Source organism: Monodelphis domestica, chromosome 2, assembly GCF_027887165.1.
Source record: "Monodelphis domestica isolate mMonDom1 chromosome 2, mMonDom1.pri, whole genome shotgun sequence".
NCBI lineage: Eukaryota > Metazoa > Chordata > Mammalia > Didelphimorphia > Didelphidae > Monodelphis > Monodelphis domestica.
Genome location: NC_077228.1, coordinates 195888339 through 195904057, shown reverse-complemented (window position 1 = coordinate 195904057; position 15719 = coordinate 195888339). Strand labels below are relative to the sequence as shown.

At 37.6% G+C, this 15719-nt stretch overlaps 1 pseudogene; it reads right to left on the bottom strand.

The window, feature by feature from the left end:
* Positions 1-13790, bottom strand: part of LOC100014296 (keratin-associated protein 9-1-like) — a 32226-nt pseudogene extending 18436 nt beyond the window's left edge.
* Positions 13791-15719: the final 1929 nt, after the last annotated feature.

Genomic DNA, 15719 nt, shown 5'->3' with positions numbered 1-15719 from the left:
TGAGATGGAGCTGGCCTGGTGTCTCTCTGAACATTAGAATCTTTTTTTTAAACCCTTACCTTCCAACTTGGAGTCAATACTGTGTATTGGCTCCAAGGCAGAAGAGTGGTAAGGGCTAGGCAATGGGGGTCAAGTGACTTGCCCAGGGTTACACAACTGGGAAGTGGTTGAGGCCAGATTTGAACCTAGGACCTCCCATCTCTAGGCCTGGCTCTCAATCCACTGAGCTACCCAGCTGCCCCCTGAACATTAGAATCTTGCTTGGGACAAATCTTGTGGTGAGTGGATAAAAAACTGACTGATCTCTCTCTCTTAAGGCTTGGGTCTGGGCTGGCCTGGGCTGGCCTGGGCCGGCCTATCCTTTTTCTCTATTTTTTTCTTTTTTTCTCTCTCTCTCCCTTTCTTTAATTCCTCATTTGTATTAATTAAAATCTCTTAAAAACCCAGTTGACTTGGGTATATTTAGTAACTGGGAATTTTTCCCTGGCGACCACCTTATATTTGATTTAAAAACAGGACACAGTCTTGAAAACATATTTTCTGCAGTCACAATTTTAACAACTACTCTTATATCTGCCACAATTTAAGTCTTCCACTATTTTAATCACTACATTCCTCACCTAAATCCAATTCACACCCAAGTCAAGACTTCAAGCTCATGATTTCATTGGTCCCCTTCAAAACCAAAGGATGAAGAACAACATCTATTCTGATTATTCAATTTTTAGTCAACCATGTGGCAACCTGCCAACTATGTTTAAAAATGAGGTTCATCTCTGTTTTCTCTATATGATTCCATTTCTTAGGTGGGATACTTTATTTATCTAGGAAAGTATATCTTTAGGGCAAGAGTAGGTAACTCTTACCCTATAAGCTTCTTAGGATTTCTAAATTATTTGCATAGAGCCATTACTGTTGTCCAATATATAGATAAAAGAGAAGTTATTGTCTTGTGTAACTAAGGAAGTCTGTTCTCTTCCCAGGTCCCATTGTTAGGAATGGGCAATGCCTCCTCAAACCTGTCAATCCTAGTGATTATTATCCACTCCTGGTGACTCCATAGAGAACAAATGATATCACAATAAAAAAAAAACAGAAATTATATCAAGCCAAGAAAGAAATAAGTAGGTGAAGATGCCAATTTTCTTTTGATAGTGGGTCCTAATTCTATGAATGATTCATGTCAGAGACTCCACAAAAGATAAACAAATTTTAGAAGCATAATTTTACTTAAGGAGATAGTATCCTAGATGATAGATAGGATTTTTAGACAACAACTTTAATCCCTTCTCTCATCCTAGATAATCCTTCATCATAAGAAAAAAATCATGCTGTGTATACAAAGGATTTTCCATAATCATACATGTATAACCTAGATCAAATCACTTGGCATCTCAGAGAGAGGAAAGAGAAAGAAGGAAGATAATATGGATCTCATAATTCCAGAGAGTATATTCAAATTGTTATTACATGTAATTGAGAAAGTAAAATAGTTTAAAATGCATCTTAGTCTTACATACACCTCACTGACTCTACCATTTTATAATGGCTTAATAGGCCACATCAAAACAATTTTCTTTTCTCAACCACCAAAGCATCTATGAAGAAAGAAATTCAGCAGCAATGGGCTAGCCACTTATTGACAGACTTTTCAACCATGAAGTCCTTAATGTTATTGCTATTAATGACATTGAAATAGAGGAGAAAGGTGTAATTAGTTGGAAAAGATGGTCCTCACATATTTATGAAGGAAGCTATAAGAGAAATTAATGGAATGGATTTTTTGTTCTCTCAAAGGAAATAAGATGATTCCATGAGATATCTCATAATTATGTATGACATTTTTACTTAAATGACTTTGTCATTAATAGAAGGATCACTGAAAATATTTGCCTATGTTAATATTTGCTATGACACTGATGCCCCCTCTAGTCTTTTTTTGACCTGAGTCCTGGGTTTTTGTTGCTTCCTAAATGATATTCCACATCGGAGAAAATTTATTAACTTTGAACATGTCACTTGTTTGCATTAAAAGATGATAGATTTTTTAGTCCCTTCTTTTCCCCTCAGATTCATTCATTCATTTAGTCAATAAAGAATCATTGAACACAACATACAGTCATTTTCAACAGAAACAATTTGTAGTTTATGTTGAGAAAAACATACAAAGCACAAACATGATAGAGGAAGATGGAAATACTAGTCATAATGCTCACTTTAATTTGGCACATCTTAACACAAAAGTGAGACATTGGTCAATTATCTCTCTCACTTTCCTCTATTTGACTACAAAACAGATGACAGAGAAGTTATACAAAACTCTATTAAATGAAACATTCTCCATCCTTTGGAGCCTTAGGGCCATTTCCCTGGATGGAGGACAAAAACACTTTATCAACAACCATTTGCACCCTTACTAGAAAGATTTCCTATTCTCTGTGCAATGATGGAAATCTTCCTTAACTGGTCTACCTTTTTCCTCACATAGTGGTGAAAACAAGTGACAGAGAAATAATAAAGAGAACATCTTGGGGATCCATGAAAACCCTTACCTTCTATGAAGACTGGGATATGTGCTTGTAATTTATAGGAAAAAAGCATTCAATTATATCTGTGTTCAAAAATCCTGAATAATATTTGAGTTAAATAAATGGACCTGGGGAAGGGGCAAAGCACAGGACCTCCAATACCTTACCACCTAATAATTTCTCCAGTTATCATCTTTTTCAATCAATGTCAAACCTAATCCTTGTCCACTAGTGCTCACAATCACTCACTTCCATTCCTTAAGCATTTCCCTACAATACCAGAGGAAAAAACCAACACCGTCCATTCAAAATCATGCTTTACTTTATGCCAGCGATGAAAACTGACTGAAGAATTTCCATCTTTGTCAGGGGAAATATATTTCTAGCTGTTTGTCTTTTTCAAAGGGAATGAGAAGGGATACATAAGTATATACAGCATATACATATAATATATAAAGTAGCCATGGAGTGTGAGGCAGTAGCACTTTATTGCACCAAGAATCATTTCCTTCATCTAAGCTTAGAAGGAAAATAGTGATGCTGAAAAATACCATGTTGTCTGTCTTGAATAGCATGACTAGATTATGAGGTATGAAGGGAATTATGTCAAGGGAAGTTCATTCCCTCCCTCTCCTGGTTGCTGACCTGGTTGATCCACATTCCCTAAATGCCAGAGTTTGTGTCCCTAATGTCCTGAATGTCAATAGAAGAGAGGGGGCAGGTCCTTTGGGGGAGAATGTGGGGAGAGAGCAGGCAGGTAACAGGGAAGAGGAAGAGAATGGAGACTAGGCTACATGTGGTCAGAGAATCTTAGTATAAAGGATGAGATTTGAAACTGTGCTGATCTACCTTTCCTATTAATAAACTTTATAAAATTAATAACTGGGTAGATATATTTTCACTTAAAATAATATGTAAAAAGGCTGAAAAGGTAGTGACAATCTTCTTTTATGAAACCCCAAATTGACCCTTGTCCCTGATTGAACTTTGTCCCAGGTTGAACAATAAGCACTCAAGCACCCCAAGATCACCCTAGAATCACCCTAGACAGGATTAGCAGATGATAACAAATCTCAAGGAACCTTCTGTCTTTTCAGTTTCTCCTTTTGTATCTAGTCTACTTTTGTATCTACTACTACAGGTATCCTAGCCACTGTCAAGTTCATTTTGACCTCTCCCAGCCATTTTAGACTGGGTTAGTGCTCCCTTTCTATGTGGGTGGCAGATAATATTTTCCTCTCCTTTTCCAGAAATCTATATAAGTACATTGCATTTTGTAGTTCATTTGGAAGTTCTGGGATTGAGGTTCTCTACATTTTCCAAGATTAATCTTCCTCCCTTAAAGACCCTTATTATCACTACTTTAGTAGTTCTTTGGGTTTTTTTCAGGCTGACAGTAGGCAGGGACCAATTTGTAAGCAAAGAACTTCATATCTGATGTTCCAGTAACAAGACAGGGATAGATGTGGAGTTGACATAGTCAGACCTGCACTCCAAGAAAATTCTGTTGTTTGCTTTGAGGATGAATTGGACAGCATTGAAACCTGAGCAGCAGGAAATAAATTAGAGGGTCATTACAAATGTCCAGAAGAGAGTTGAGGAGAGTGATGATTGAGAATACATATATAATAAATCCAATGGTGCAACAAATGGTAATATTTGGCTTCCTGAAGGCAATAACTGTGTCTCAAACACAGTTCTTCTCACACAGTTAATGTTCAGCGAATACCTATTATGTAGAATTTGATATAGCCATGCTCTTTGTGGTGCCAAAAATAAATGGAAAATAAGGGGCTGCCCTTCAATTGGGGAATGGCTAATCAAATTATGAACTGGAGGAATTCCATGTGAACTGGAATAACCTCCAGGAATTGATGCAAAGTGAAAGGAACAGAACCAGGAGAACATTGTACAGCAAGACTGATATACTATGGTACAATCGAACATAATGGACTTCTCTATGAGTAGCAATGCAATGATCCAGGACAATTCTAAGGCCTATGAGAAAAAACGCTTTCCACATCCAGAGAAAGAACTGTGGGAGGAGAAACTCAGAAGAAAGACAACTGCTTGATCACATGGTTTGCTGGGGATGTGATTGGGGATGTAGACTCTAAACAATTACTCTAGTGCAAATATTAATAATATGGAAATGGGTCTTGATCAATGACATATGTGAAACCCAGTGGAACTGCACCTTGACTATAGGAGGGGGGTGGGAGTAGGGAAGAGAAAGAAAATGAATCATGTAACCATGGGAAAATATTCTAAATCAATTAATTACATAAAATGTTTCAAATTAAAATAAATAAGGAAATACATAAAGTATAGGACCTGCCTAAAGTTATTTCTAGCTGACATATCTTTTTGGAATCCCAGGGTCAGTTCCATGTCAGAATGAGAGAGAAGAGGCCCTTTTGACCTAGAAGATACAGAGGTTTCTATATGAAATACTGTATTGATTTTTAAGTTCCTTTTCATGTAAGTCCTCCAAACTCCCACATCATTTAAATAATCCGCTTTAAAATCTTTCCCTGCTTCATGATGACCCTGTTGATATTTTCTAAACATTGCCAGGATATTCCAACTTAACATACGTCACAGTTGTGGATAAATGGTTTATTTTTGTCTCCAAGACATGATTGAAAGCATCTGTCTGTCTGTCTGTAAAAAACCACACTTAATTTTCCCATTACTGAATGAAAGAGAAAACACTTACATGCAAAGTCTTTTATCGCATTTTTCATTATTTCCAAGGATAAAACTTCAATCATCCATAGTTTTACATTTTTGGGATAGAGTAACCAAATTGGTTCAAAGCAATACTTTCCAGTTTCATCATCTGCATACTCAAGGAATTAAAGCTCCATAACTGGTAAGGCACTCATAAGTTTTAAAAGAATAAAATTTCAATTATCTAATTGATTATTTAAAGGCAGGTTAGATAAAAATTTACCAGTGTTTTAGATATCCTTTTCTTTTAGACATAGATAGATAGTTCTTAGGTTTTTTTATCTACAACCATAAAAATCCATTCTTAAACTTCTCATAGCTCCCAATTCCTTTTTTCACTTCTGAAAATCTTTCCTAGTATGCCAATGAAAAAAAAAATAGAGGTCATTCTTCAAGAAATCTTTACTTCGTGTTATTTCTTATCACAAAATGCAAGTGCAATAGCTAAAGAATTGGGGCAACTGAGTTATATTTCAGGTTTCACCACAAGTCCATCAGGGAAATATAATAGATGTATAAACTATATCATATTACCTGTCTTCCTGGGGTCAGGGGAAAAGTGGAAAGGAGGGGGAAAAGAATGAGACAGATTTCTGGATATAGCTGATATGAGAATCTGTTTCTTTTGGATAAGCATATTTGTTATAATGTATTATAAATGTATAACATTACATATTATATTAATGTGTTACATATTGTATTGTCATTTATAAAATGTTTATACTAAAATTTAAACAAAAAATAATGGGGCAGCAGAGAAATAAAGCATCAACTAACTTGAAGGGGCAGGCAATACTTAACTATAGCATGTTGTTTTTGAAATATAATTTTAAAACATGAGATGGAAATTAAGCTGGAGAACATGCAGAGGAGGGAGACAAGCACGGTAAAGGTTTAAATTCATATAATCTGAGAAGAATTTGAAGGAACAGGGATTTTTGTCTTAGAGGAAAGAAGACTTAAGATGGGCATAAAAATTGTCCTCAATTATTTAAAGTTATGTCAAATGAAAGAGTGACTTATTCTGTTTGAAATTAGATGGCAGAATCAGGAGCCCTGGGAAGAAGTAACAAAGAGGAAATTTTAGGTTTTATTATAGGGAAATTTTCCCAACAATCAGAGCTGTCCAAAAGAGAAGAGGTTACCTTGGGAAGTGATAAGTTACTCTTCTTTGGAGATCTTTAAACAGAGATGCTAAATGGATGCTAAGTGTCCTATAGAATCTGAAGTCCTGTGATCATGCAATTCCATGAAATGTCCCAGAACTGAGAAACAACAAAATAAGAAAGAATTAGCAGGGCCACTGTATTTTGTTTGTTTATTGCCAGGAAGCATGGGTTTATTTGGACATATTTAGACATGAAGACTATGTAAAATCAACATAAGAGGGAATTGAGGAAGGAAAAATCTTTGAAATCTCAGTACTAAAATCTTAGGATGAGATAAAGTACAGCACTTAATTTTCATCTCAAGCAGAACAGTCTGGTGATTGAAGTCCAAGAATTGGGGGGGGGGGGGTGAAGAAAGGTAGAGAATTAAGTAAGGGTTTGATTCGAGGGACTAAATATTAACTTCAAAGTTGTTGACCATGAAAGAGGAAGTGACTAACAGAGTGGTGATAATTTGAACTGAAGAAGATACCTAAATAGGGAGCCACTAGTGGAGGTTTCCAAATGGCCTCATGTAGGGCACCTTATGATTAGTTTATTGTACAAACTCAACTCATACTGATTCACATGAATAAGGGAATTGATGTCTTCCTGAAATGGGGTGAGGATGGTCAGAAGTCATGCGCTGGTCCATACATATAACAGCAAGAGGAGCCACAGCAGGCTGGTCAGCAGCATATGGTTTTGCAGCAGGTGGTTCTGCAACAGATGCGATGACAGCAAGGCTGGCAGCAGCTGGAAACACAACAGCTTGGTCTGCAGCATGGTTGGCAATAGCTCGGCACATAGCAGCTTGGCCTACAACAGCTAGAAACACAGCAACTGGAATGGCAGCAAGGCTGGCAGCAGCTGGACCCACAGCAGCTGGGGCGGCAGCAGGTGGACACAATGCAGGTGGGCCTATCACAGTTGGTCCTGCAGCAGGTGCTCTGGCAGCAGGCTGGCCTAAGGCAGCAGGAAGGGCGGCAGCAGCAGGGAGCACAGCAGCCAGAGCCACAGCTCAGGCCAGAGCAGGTAGAACCACAAGAGGAGCTGACCATGGGGTCGGTTGATTGAATTTCTGTGTTGGTTTCCCTGGTAGTAAGTTAAGTTAGAAAATCTCCAGACCCCACAGGGCTTTTTCATACCATATTGAATGGCAGCCATTACTACATTACTAGAAATTGCTTATTTCCTCATTATTATTTAGCAAGAGAAAAAAATGACCTTCAAATTATATAATTTCTGTAATGACTGGAAAAATTCATGTCCTCTAATCTGTTAGGATGCTTCTACTTTTCTGTTTTGTCTGCTTAAGTCCATGCCACTGAGTCACACAGACTAGCAGATTTGGAAGCAACCTAAGAGACCTTCTCCCCATATATGTCTGAATAGCAAACATATAATCTTCTTTTGAATCAAATTAGATGCACAACCTCTGGTTATTTTTTTCCTGCTTCCAATTTCTAATCTTCATGTGACAGATACTGAAAGGTCAGTCTTTGATGTCATTCTCTCCCATCTTTGTATCATCTTGTGACTTACAGAGGGATGTAATTTGTATATGGTGAAAATATCTTGAGGAAGTGCTCATGAAAACAAGAAAATGTTCCTGATAAGTTGCTCCTTGTTTCTAGAGCTAAATTGGCTTGAGAAAACTGCTCTATATTTTTTAATTCTCCTAAATTTAAGTGTCTATTTCTGTTGATTAATTCAAATGCATTACAGATGTAGCTTCTTTTTGGATAATTGTTTTTATGTTGTTTATCTATTATTTTTATCCCCAGGGCACAGTACTATGTCTGGCATGTTGTTGGTATTTAATTAATATATACATCAACTAATTCACTGACTTTCCACACACAATTAAAATAATAATTGGATATAGGGATAAGGGGTATACTATAAGGTGGAGGTTAATTTGTATTTGAGGGATCAGTCTTTCAGTATAGAGAGGAGGAAAGAGAAAAGAATCTCTCTTTACAAAATGGGGTACAGGGGAGACAACTGATATTTAGGGTTGGCTCAGAGAAAGGAGAGGGGGTTTGAAGATTTTCCCCCTTCTACCTTCCCTCCTTAGTTAAAGCTGCTCTCTCCAATTCGCTCTTGTTCCCCCTCCACTACTCAAGACCAAAGGGTCTCCCCTTGATCTTTTCACTCACGCTCAGCTTGGGAAACAGATAACTCTTAATGTCAACTCAATCAAGTAATACAAAAGGAAAAACAGGCAGGGAAGAATGGGAAAAGAAAAGTGGGGAAAAGGGCATCCCTGTCCCTTTACCCTCCCTCCTCAAGTTGGGAGGGCGAGCCTCAGGCCTTGGTATCCTGACCCCCTGAGAGAAAGTCAGGTTGACTCACCCCTGGGCAACAGGAGCTGAAGTAAAGTCTGCTCAGGTTTCTCTTCAGAAAGTCCCTTCAATTAGGAAATGGGGGGGGGGAGGGGAGGATTTCCAGTCACCAGCAGAAAAAGTGGGTAAGCCTCAGGAGAAAGTCTTTTTCCCACCTTCTGTCTTTGGCTTCTCAAGACCAAGAGTGACCAACTCCTCTACCAGTCTGAGTCTTCTCCAGATTCCAAACTCCTGATGTCCCTCCCCCATCCCCCAATTTCACACACTCTTCAGCATGGCACTTTTTCTTTAGTGCCAGCCTCTGTCATAGGGGGTGTTTCCTCAGAATATTTTCTGAATCACTGCTGATCATTGATAGACAATAGGATTCTGCTTTATTGAGATTTCTATTGATCACAAAAATAACTAGATATGTGATCTTTCTTTTTCAAGTTTAAAATAAATTTCAGAGTGACTATGAGCAGGATGAAGTTGTAGTGGTGGCATCAATAGTAAATAATATTTACATTTTGCATAAATACAATTTCAGACACTTGTTTATATAAACAAAGTCTCTCAATATGTCAGTTTGTGATTTTGTTTTTTGTGTCTAATAGTGTTGTGTTGAATTCATACTTATCAAGTTTCTTCAGATTTCCACTTCTCATGTTGACTGATGGATCTCTTCTTTCTTCCATGTTATGTAGTGATGCATGCTATTTCCCTAATATGTGAAATTATTTTTGTTTTATTATTTCAACATACTCAGTCTTACATATAAATCTCATTTCTGATCTGTCCTCTTCTTATATAAACAAATTTACAAAGTTCAAAGTCTTAGCTGTTCATTTCAGCCTTTCCTCTTTGTTTCTTGTCTCTAGAATCTTTTCTTGATGCTTTTCCTCTGGGCTGGTTTAAAATCTTTTCCTCTGGGATGCTTTTCCTCTGGGATGCTTTTCCTCTGGGTTGCTTTTCCTCTGGGATGCTTTTCCTCTGGGTTGCTTTTCCTCTGGGTTGCTTTTACTCTGGGTTGTTTTTCCTCTCAGCTGGAAAGTTGTCTCAAACATTATGTGTCACTATTAATTCTTTGTTTTATTTTTATGTTAATCAGTTTTTGTTTTCATTTCTCAGCACTATTTTTTGTCTAATTATCTTCTATGTCTGTTACAGTGATGTTGAACTTTTTCTGGTTTCACATGGGAACAGTGAAACCATGAGTCTTTCCCTGCAACTTTTATAGCTGTTGGGGTAGTAAGAAATACTTCATGTGGTCCAGTCCATTTTATGTCTGTAGCCAATTTTTGATTGAAAAAAAATTTTTAAGTATACTATGTCTCCTGGTTTGATGTTGTGCAAATTGTAATCCAGGGGAACTGTTTGTTGTATCAAGTCCATTTCATGCAATTCTGCTATTCTTGTCTTTAAAGCTCGTATATATTTTGTTAATTGACAGTCTAGTTTGTGAGAAGTTCTACGTCAGAGAAAGAAAGATGTGATAGGAGCATTACATTGTTTGCTTCTTCTTCCTTTTGTTTTGGATCAGGTATATAATTTCTTGTACTGCAAAATTAGTGTCTTTATCCACTTTATCCACTTCCACATACTTTTCACAAAGTTCTTGGTAATTCTTGACTCCCAATGCTGCCAGCATTTCTTCTAATGTGATTGTGTAGTTTATTTCCTTAACTAACTCTTCTGACTAGATCATTTGTTCTTGATTTGAGTTGTTAATTAAATCATGCATCTCCTCTTCTTGTAAAGCTTTGTGATCTTGATCGTAAGGTTTGATATATTCATAAAGTTCTTGGTCTTCTTCATTTTCTGAATCAAACATTATTGAATATAGTGATTCGTGTGAATCTTGTCTTGCATTGACTCTTGCTTGGTGATTTCTATATTACCCAAGTCTTTTGCAAGCTCTTTATCTTGGATGTAACTTGTGATTTGGCTGTTTTCAGGAGATGTTTTTAAAACAGATTTAGTTGCTCCTGTATCAATAAGAGCTGGGTAGATCTCATTACCCACTTTTATCATAACCCTAGGTTCTGTGTTCTCATTTTGTTGCCACACTTGGACCATAGGTGCCTCTATTTCTATTTTATTCAAATCCCAGTTTTGTTCTTCATCTATAGACTTTTCTTGTTGCTATGAGCATACATTTTGCAATTCATCATCAGTTTGCAAGGGAATTGCATTATCATCTAGACTTAAGGATGGCATAATGTTTGTGTTTGCTTTCTGTTGTGCATTTACTATTGGGTGGAATTCTGCATCAGGATTTAAAGTTGACTTTTCTATTATGTCAATGGTATTTTCTTTTGTAATATAATCCCAGCTTTCCATGCCATTGTCTCCAGGAGGTCTGCTAATTTGAATGTTTTCTGTTATTTCCTTTTCCTCCCCATTGGACCCTTCTATTGTTTGCTCATATGCTTCAATTAATTCATTTACAGTTTGTGTATTACAGACTGTTGCCAGTTCAGTTTCTTCCTCTTTCTTTGTAGTTTGTTCTATTGTTCCAAAATTTTTCTCATTAATCTCTGTTACATCATTATCTAATTGGATTTCTTCTTCTATCTGTTCTTTACTTTTATTTTGAGCTTTTGGAACCCCAAGTTCTATTTGCATGCAGTCTCCTTCCTTTTCCTGTTTCCCTTTTCCTTTTCCATTTTTCCTTTTTGATGTTACCCCATGCACCTGGCTTCATAACTGACTTTGTTTGGCAGTACCTGAGACTACTTGCGAATAATGTGGTTTCGCTCCTTGTTGAATGTACCTCTCCATGCTTTCTAAATTTGGTGCTTGCAATGATTTCTTGCAATTACAATCACAACATTTTGTATTTGTTTGTGTATTATTGCTGCTATACTTTACATTGCTTTTCCAAGACCTTGGTTTGTTATTAGCTTGGAATAATTGTGCCTTTAAATAACAGTCTCGAACCATGTGACCCATTTTTCCACAGAAGAAACATCTGGGTAAATTTCTCCTTTGGTTGCTTTGTATGTAATTTCTTGTGGGTTTGTACAATTGCAGAGTGGCTAGATTTTTTATTTCTTCAATTTCTTTATATTTACTTGAGATATTTGCCTCCTTGATCTTGGATTTAAGGTCTTTTATTATTTCATCCTTTTCCTCTAGCAGATCTTTATGACCTGAAAATATGTAAGTTGCAGTTTTTCTTAAATCCTCCAGACTTAGTGTTTCCCAATCTGGGCATTGAAGTTTAAAATATGATCTAATAGGTGTGTTACTGCCTTTCACAAATTGTCTCCTTATGTGTTGGAGATTTTGTACAGTTAAATTTTCAAATCCAAGCATATCCTCTGCTACTTCAATCACTCTATCTAGAAACTTTGATGGATGTTCCCCACTTTCTGGTCTCAATTTGTCAAATTTTCCCCAAGTATCTGGTCTTTTTGAAAAACTTTTCATTGCCTCTAATAAGTCTTCTCTGGCCTTTCTTAGGTAATGTAGGAATGGGGGGGATAGAAATGATGCCCATTTGGAGTTTACTAAAATATTTATACTATGTTCTTCATGTATGGAATCAGATTCTTACCCATTGTTGATAAGTTGCCCATTAAAACATAAATCTTTCTCTTCTTCCATCACCAGCACTCTGTATTTTTGGTTCTTTTCCCCTCTTTGATCATAGCAAGGATCTTAAGCCCATGATGACCATTCACCAACTCTCTCCATGATTTGACACGAAGATATGATAAAGTGATCCATGGGAGAGGGTAATTCATATAGTCACATAACAAAATCTCTGCGAATGGAGGACAATTGGTGTGCATATATGAAACATGTGTGTGAATTATTTGGGAAAAAGAATAATAACAAACTTTATAGACTTTTCACAAAACACTCTATAATGTGCAGAGACTGGATGACCACATGTCAAGTGCATGATAGCATTCCTTTGGAGCCCATATTATACTAAATGGCTCCTGAAATGACTTTGAAATGACAATTCTGTGATTTCTTAAAAAATTGTCCAAGAATTGACAAAGAACATATAAAAAGAAAGAATTAGCCAAGACAAAGAATTCATGAATTGTCTGGACATTTTATTTGCAAGTTGACAAACAATAAGACAAAAGCAAATGGTTAGGAGAGGGAAACTGGACAAGAAACACCTTGAGAATCTTTGTATTCAAATCTTGTTGTGAGCTAAAACATGAGCAATAACATTCCTGTCACAGAGCCAAGTTTTGTGACCAAAGCTGAGGAAGGAAGATCTTGAGGGTTTAAGAGATTAGGTAAGATTTTTAGTTGATGGAGCTCAATGAGATAAAACTTTGATATCCATGTAGAACAAGGAGGTAAACAGAAAACTAATCATTGCAGATATCAAGGTGTGGGTTGTTTCCTATTAGATTGCCATGAAAGCTCTCCTTGCCCTGAAGCAAGAAGGAAGAAAGGAGGTGGTGGCTGACATTAGTTAGGAATGGTGGGCAATTGAACAGAGGTGTGAGAGCTCAGCAGCAAGAAGTCCCACAGCAGGCTGGTCTGCAACAGTTGGTTCTGCAGCATGTAATATGGCAGCAGGTGGGGTGGCAGCAGCAGGGCTGGCAACAGCTAGATGTGCAGCAGGTAGGGCGGCAGCAAGGTTGGCAGCAGCTAGAAATACAGCACATGGGGCGGCAGCAAAGCTGGCAGCAGCTGGGGCGACAACAGCTAGAAATACAACAGCAGGGGCGACAGCAGGGCTGGCAGCAACTAGATGTGCAGCAGGTAGGGCGGCAGCAAGGTTGGCAGCAACTAGAAATACAGCAGGAGGGGCAGCAGCAGGGCTGGCAGCAGCTGGGGCGACAGCAGCTAGTTATGCAGCAGGTAGGGTGGCAGCAGCAAGGTTGGCAGCAGCTGGACCCACAGCAGCTGGGGAGACAACAGCCAGAAATACAGCAGCAGGGGCGGCAGCAGGGCTGGCAGCAGCTAGAGCCACAGCAGCTGGGGTGGCAGCAGCTAGAAATACAGCAACTGGGCCGGCAGCAGCCAGAGCCACAGCTTGGACCACAGCAGGTGGAGCCACAACAGGAATTGACCATGGTGTTGGTAGGTTGAGCTTTTAGAAGGGTTTCTTTCCAGGTGAGTGAGTTACTTGAGTATGAAAGTCTGCTAGGCTGGTAAGCCTCTTTTATACTCCAAGGCTAAGTAGTTGCTATTGCTAGGTCCCATTTATTTCCTTATTGTTTTTCCTGATGAAAAAGTGATAATCAAATTAGTCAGTGGACTTCTTTAGGATAAATATTTTAACTCAGATAGAAATAAAACTAAAAAAGAAATACAAACAAGCAAACAAAACACAGCCATCCTTTCTATTTAAGTCTTCCCATTTCATTCTCTATTTCTGAATCATCCCTTGACTTTTACCCTATGTATCTATATACCTGAAAATATTCTATTACTGTGTGGACACGAGTAATTAGGTAGTTGTTCCTTCTCTAAAGCCTAAATATGCCTCTCTCCCACTTCTTTTCATTTCTCCTAATTCTGGCCTCTTGGACCTAATGTCACAAGATAAATATTTGGCTTCAACCAAAGAATCATCCCAAGATGAGAAGACATTTTTCATGAATCCCCAATGTGTTCTCTTGATGGACACATTTCTCTTATACTTTTGTTTTCACTTCTGTGCCAGAAAATAGTTACACCAGTTAAGGAAGATTTCCATCACTGAATAGAGAAGAGGAAATCTTCTTAGTAAGGCTGTTGATCAAGTGACTTTGTCCTCACTCCAGGAAATAGCCCTGAAGCTCAGAAGGAATGTACACTGTTTCCTTGCATACAATTAGAGTTCAACATTAGTGTTCTGTCATTTGTCTTTGAGTCAAATTGAGGGAAGTGAGAGAGGTAATTAACCAGTGTCTCACTGTAGTGTTAAGACATGCCAAATTAAAGTGAGCATTATGACTATATTCCTAACTATCTTCCAACCATAATGTTTGTACCTAGTATGTTGATCTCAACACACACCACAACAGTTTCTGCTCAGGATGACTAGCTGTGCTGTACTGGATGGTGGTCTTAAATGCATGGCTATTAGATCAGTAAAGTAAAAACATTATAAATCTTTGAAAGCAACTCCTCTCTATTCCATTTGATGGCAGCAGATGACATTTGATTAAGAAATTGAAATGTTCTTCGACTAGGAACTATTTGATTTTGCCTTGACATCACTGTCACTGATGACTTATACTGAAGTTATTGACCACTAAACACTATGATCTTTTTCAGACAAACAGCTTTCTAATCATCTTGGTAGACAGGATCCTTCTATTATTTTGTACTTGAAAAGTTAATAATTTTTGTATTAAAGTTTGTAGTTTCTCGTTTATACTTCATTTTATTCTATTTATGCGTGCTCAAAAGATCTATTTGGATTCTAACCCCACCAGTTAGTGTCACATTTCTCCTTCCCAGTTGTGTTTCATCTGACAATTTTAAGAACATGCCATCTGTGCCTATGTTAGGGTAGGTTGTTGTCACTGTGCAAAGGTTGATCTGTCAATGCCAAACAGATGAGTTCATGGTTTATGCTAAAGAAAATGGGAGGCAGTCAATTCCTCAATAGAATTTTCTTAAGTCTCAACTAGGTACCAGGTGATCTGCTAAGTACTGAGATATCTCAGTACATGCACAAGCACACGCGCGCGCGTGTGCATGCATACATATGTGTATATAATGTAATAAAATATATTTTGATCTTTTTATACAAAAAAGATGGAAAATACAGTCTGATGTCCAGGAGATCACAATTTAATGGCATGAACAAGCAAGCAAATATACACAAACAATCCTGGATAGGAGAATTTGGAAATAATCAGGACACGTAACGCAGTAGAATTAAGACAGCTTGGGAAACTTGCTAGAATTTCTTGAACAAGAAAGTAACCTGGTCGGACCTACAATTTGAGAATATCCCTTTGACAGTTATGTGGAGGAAAAACCAGAGATTAGAGAGAATTAGGGCAATG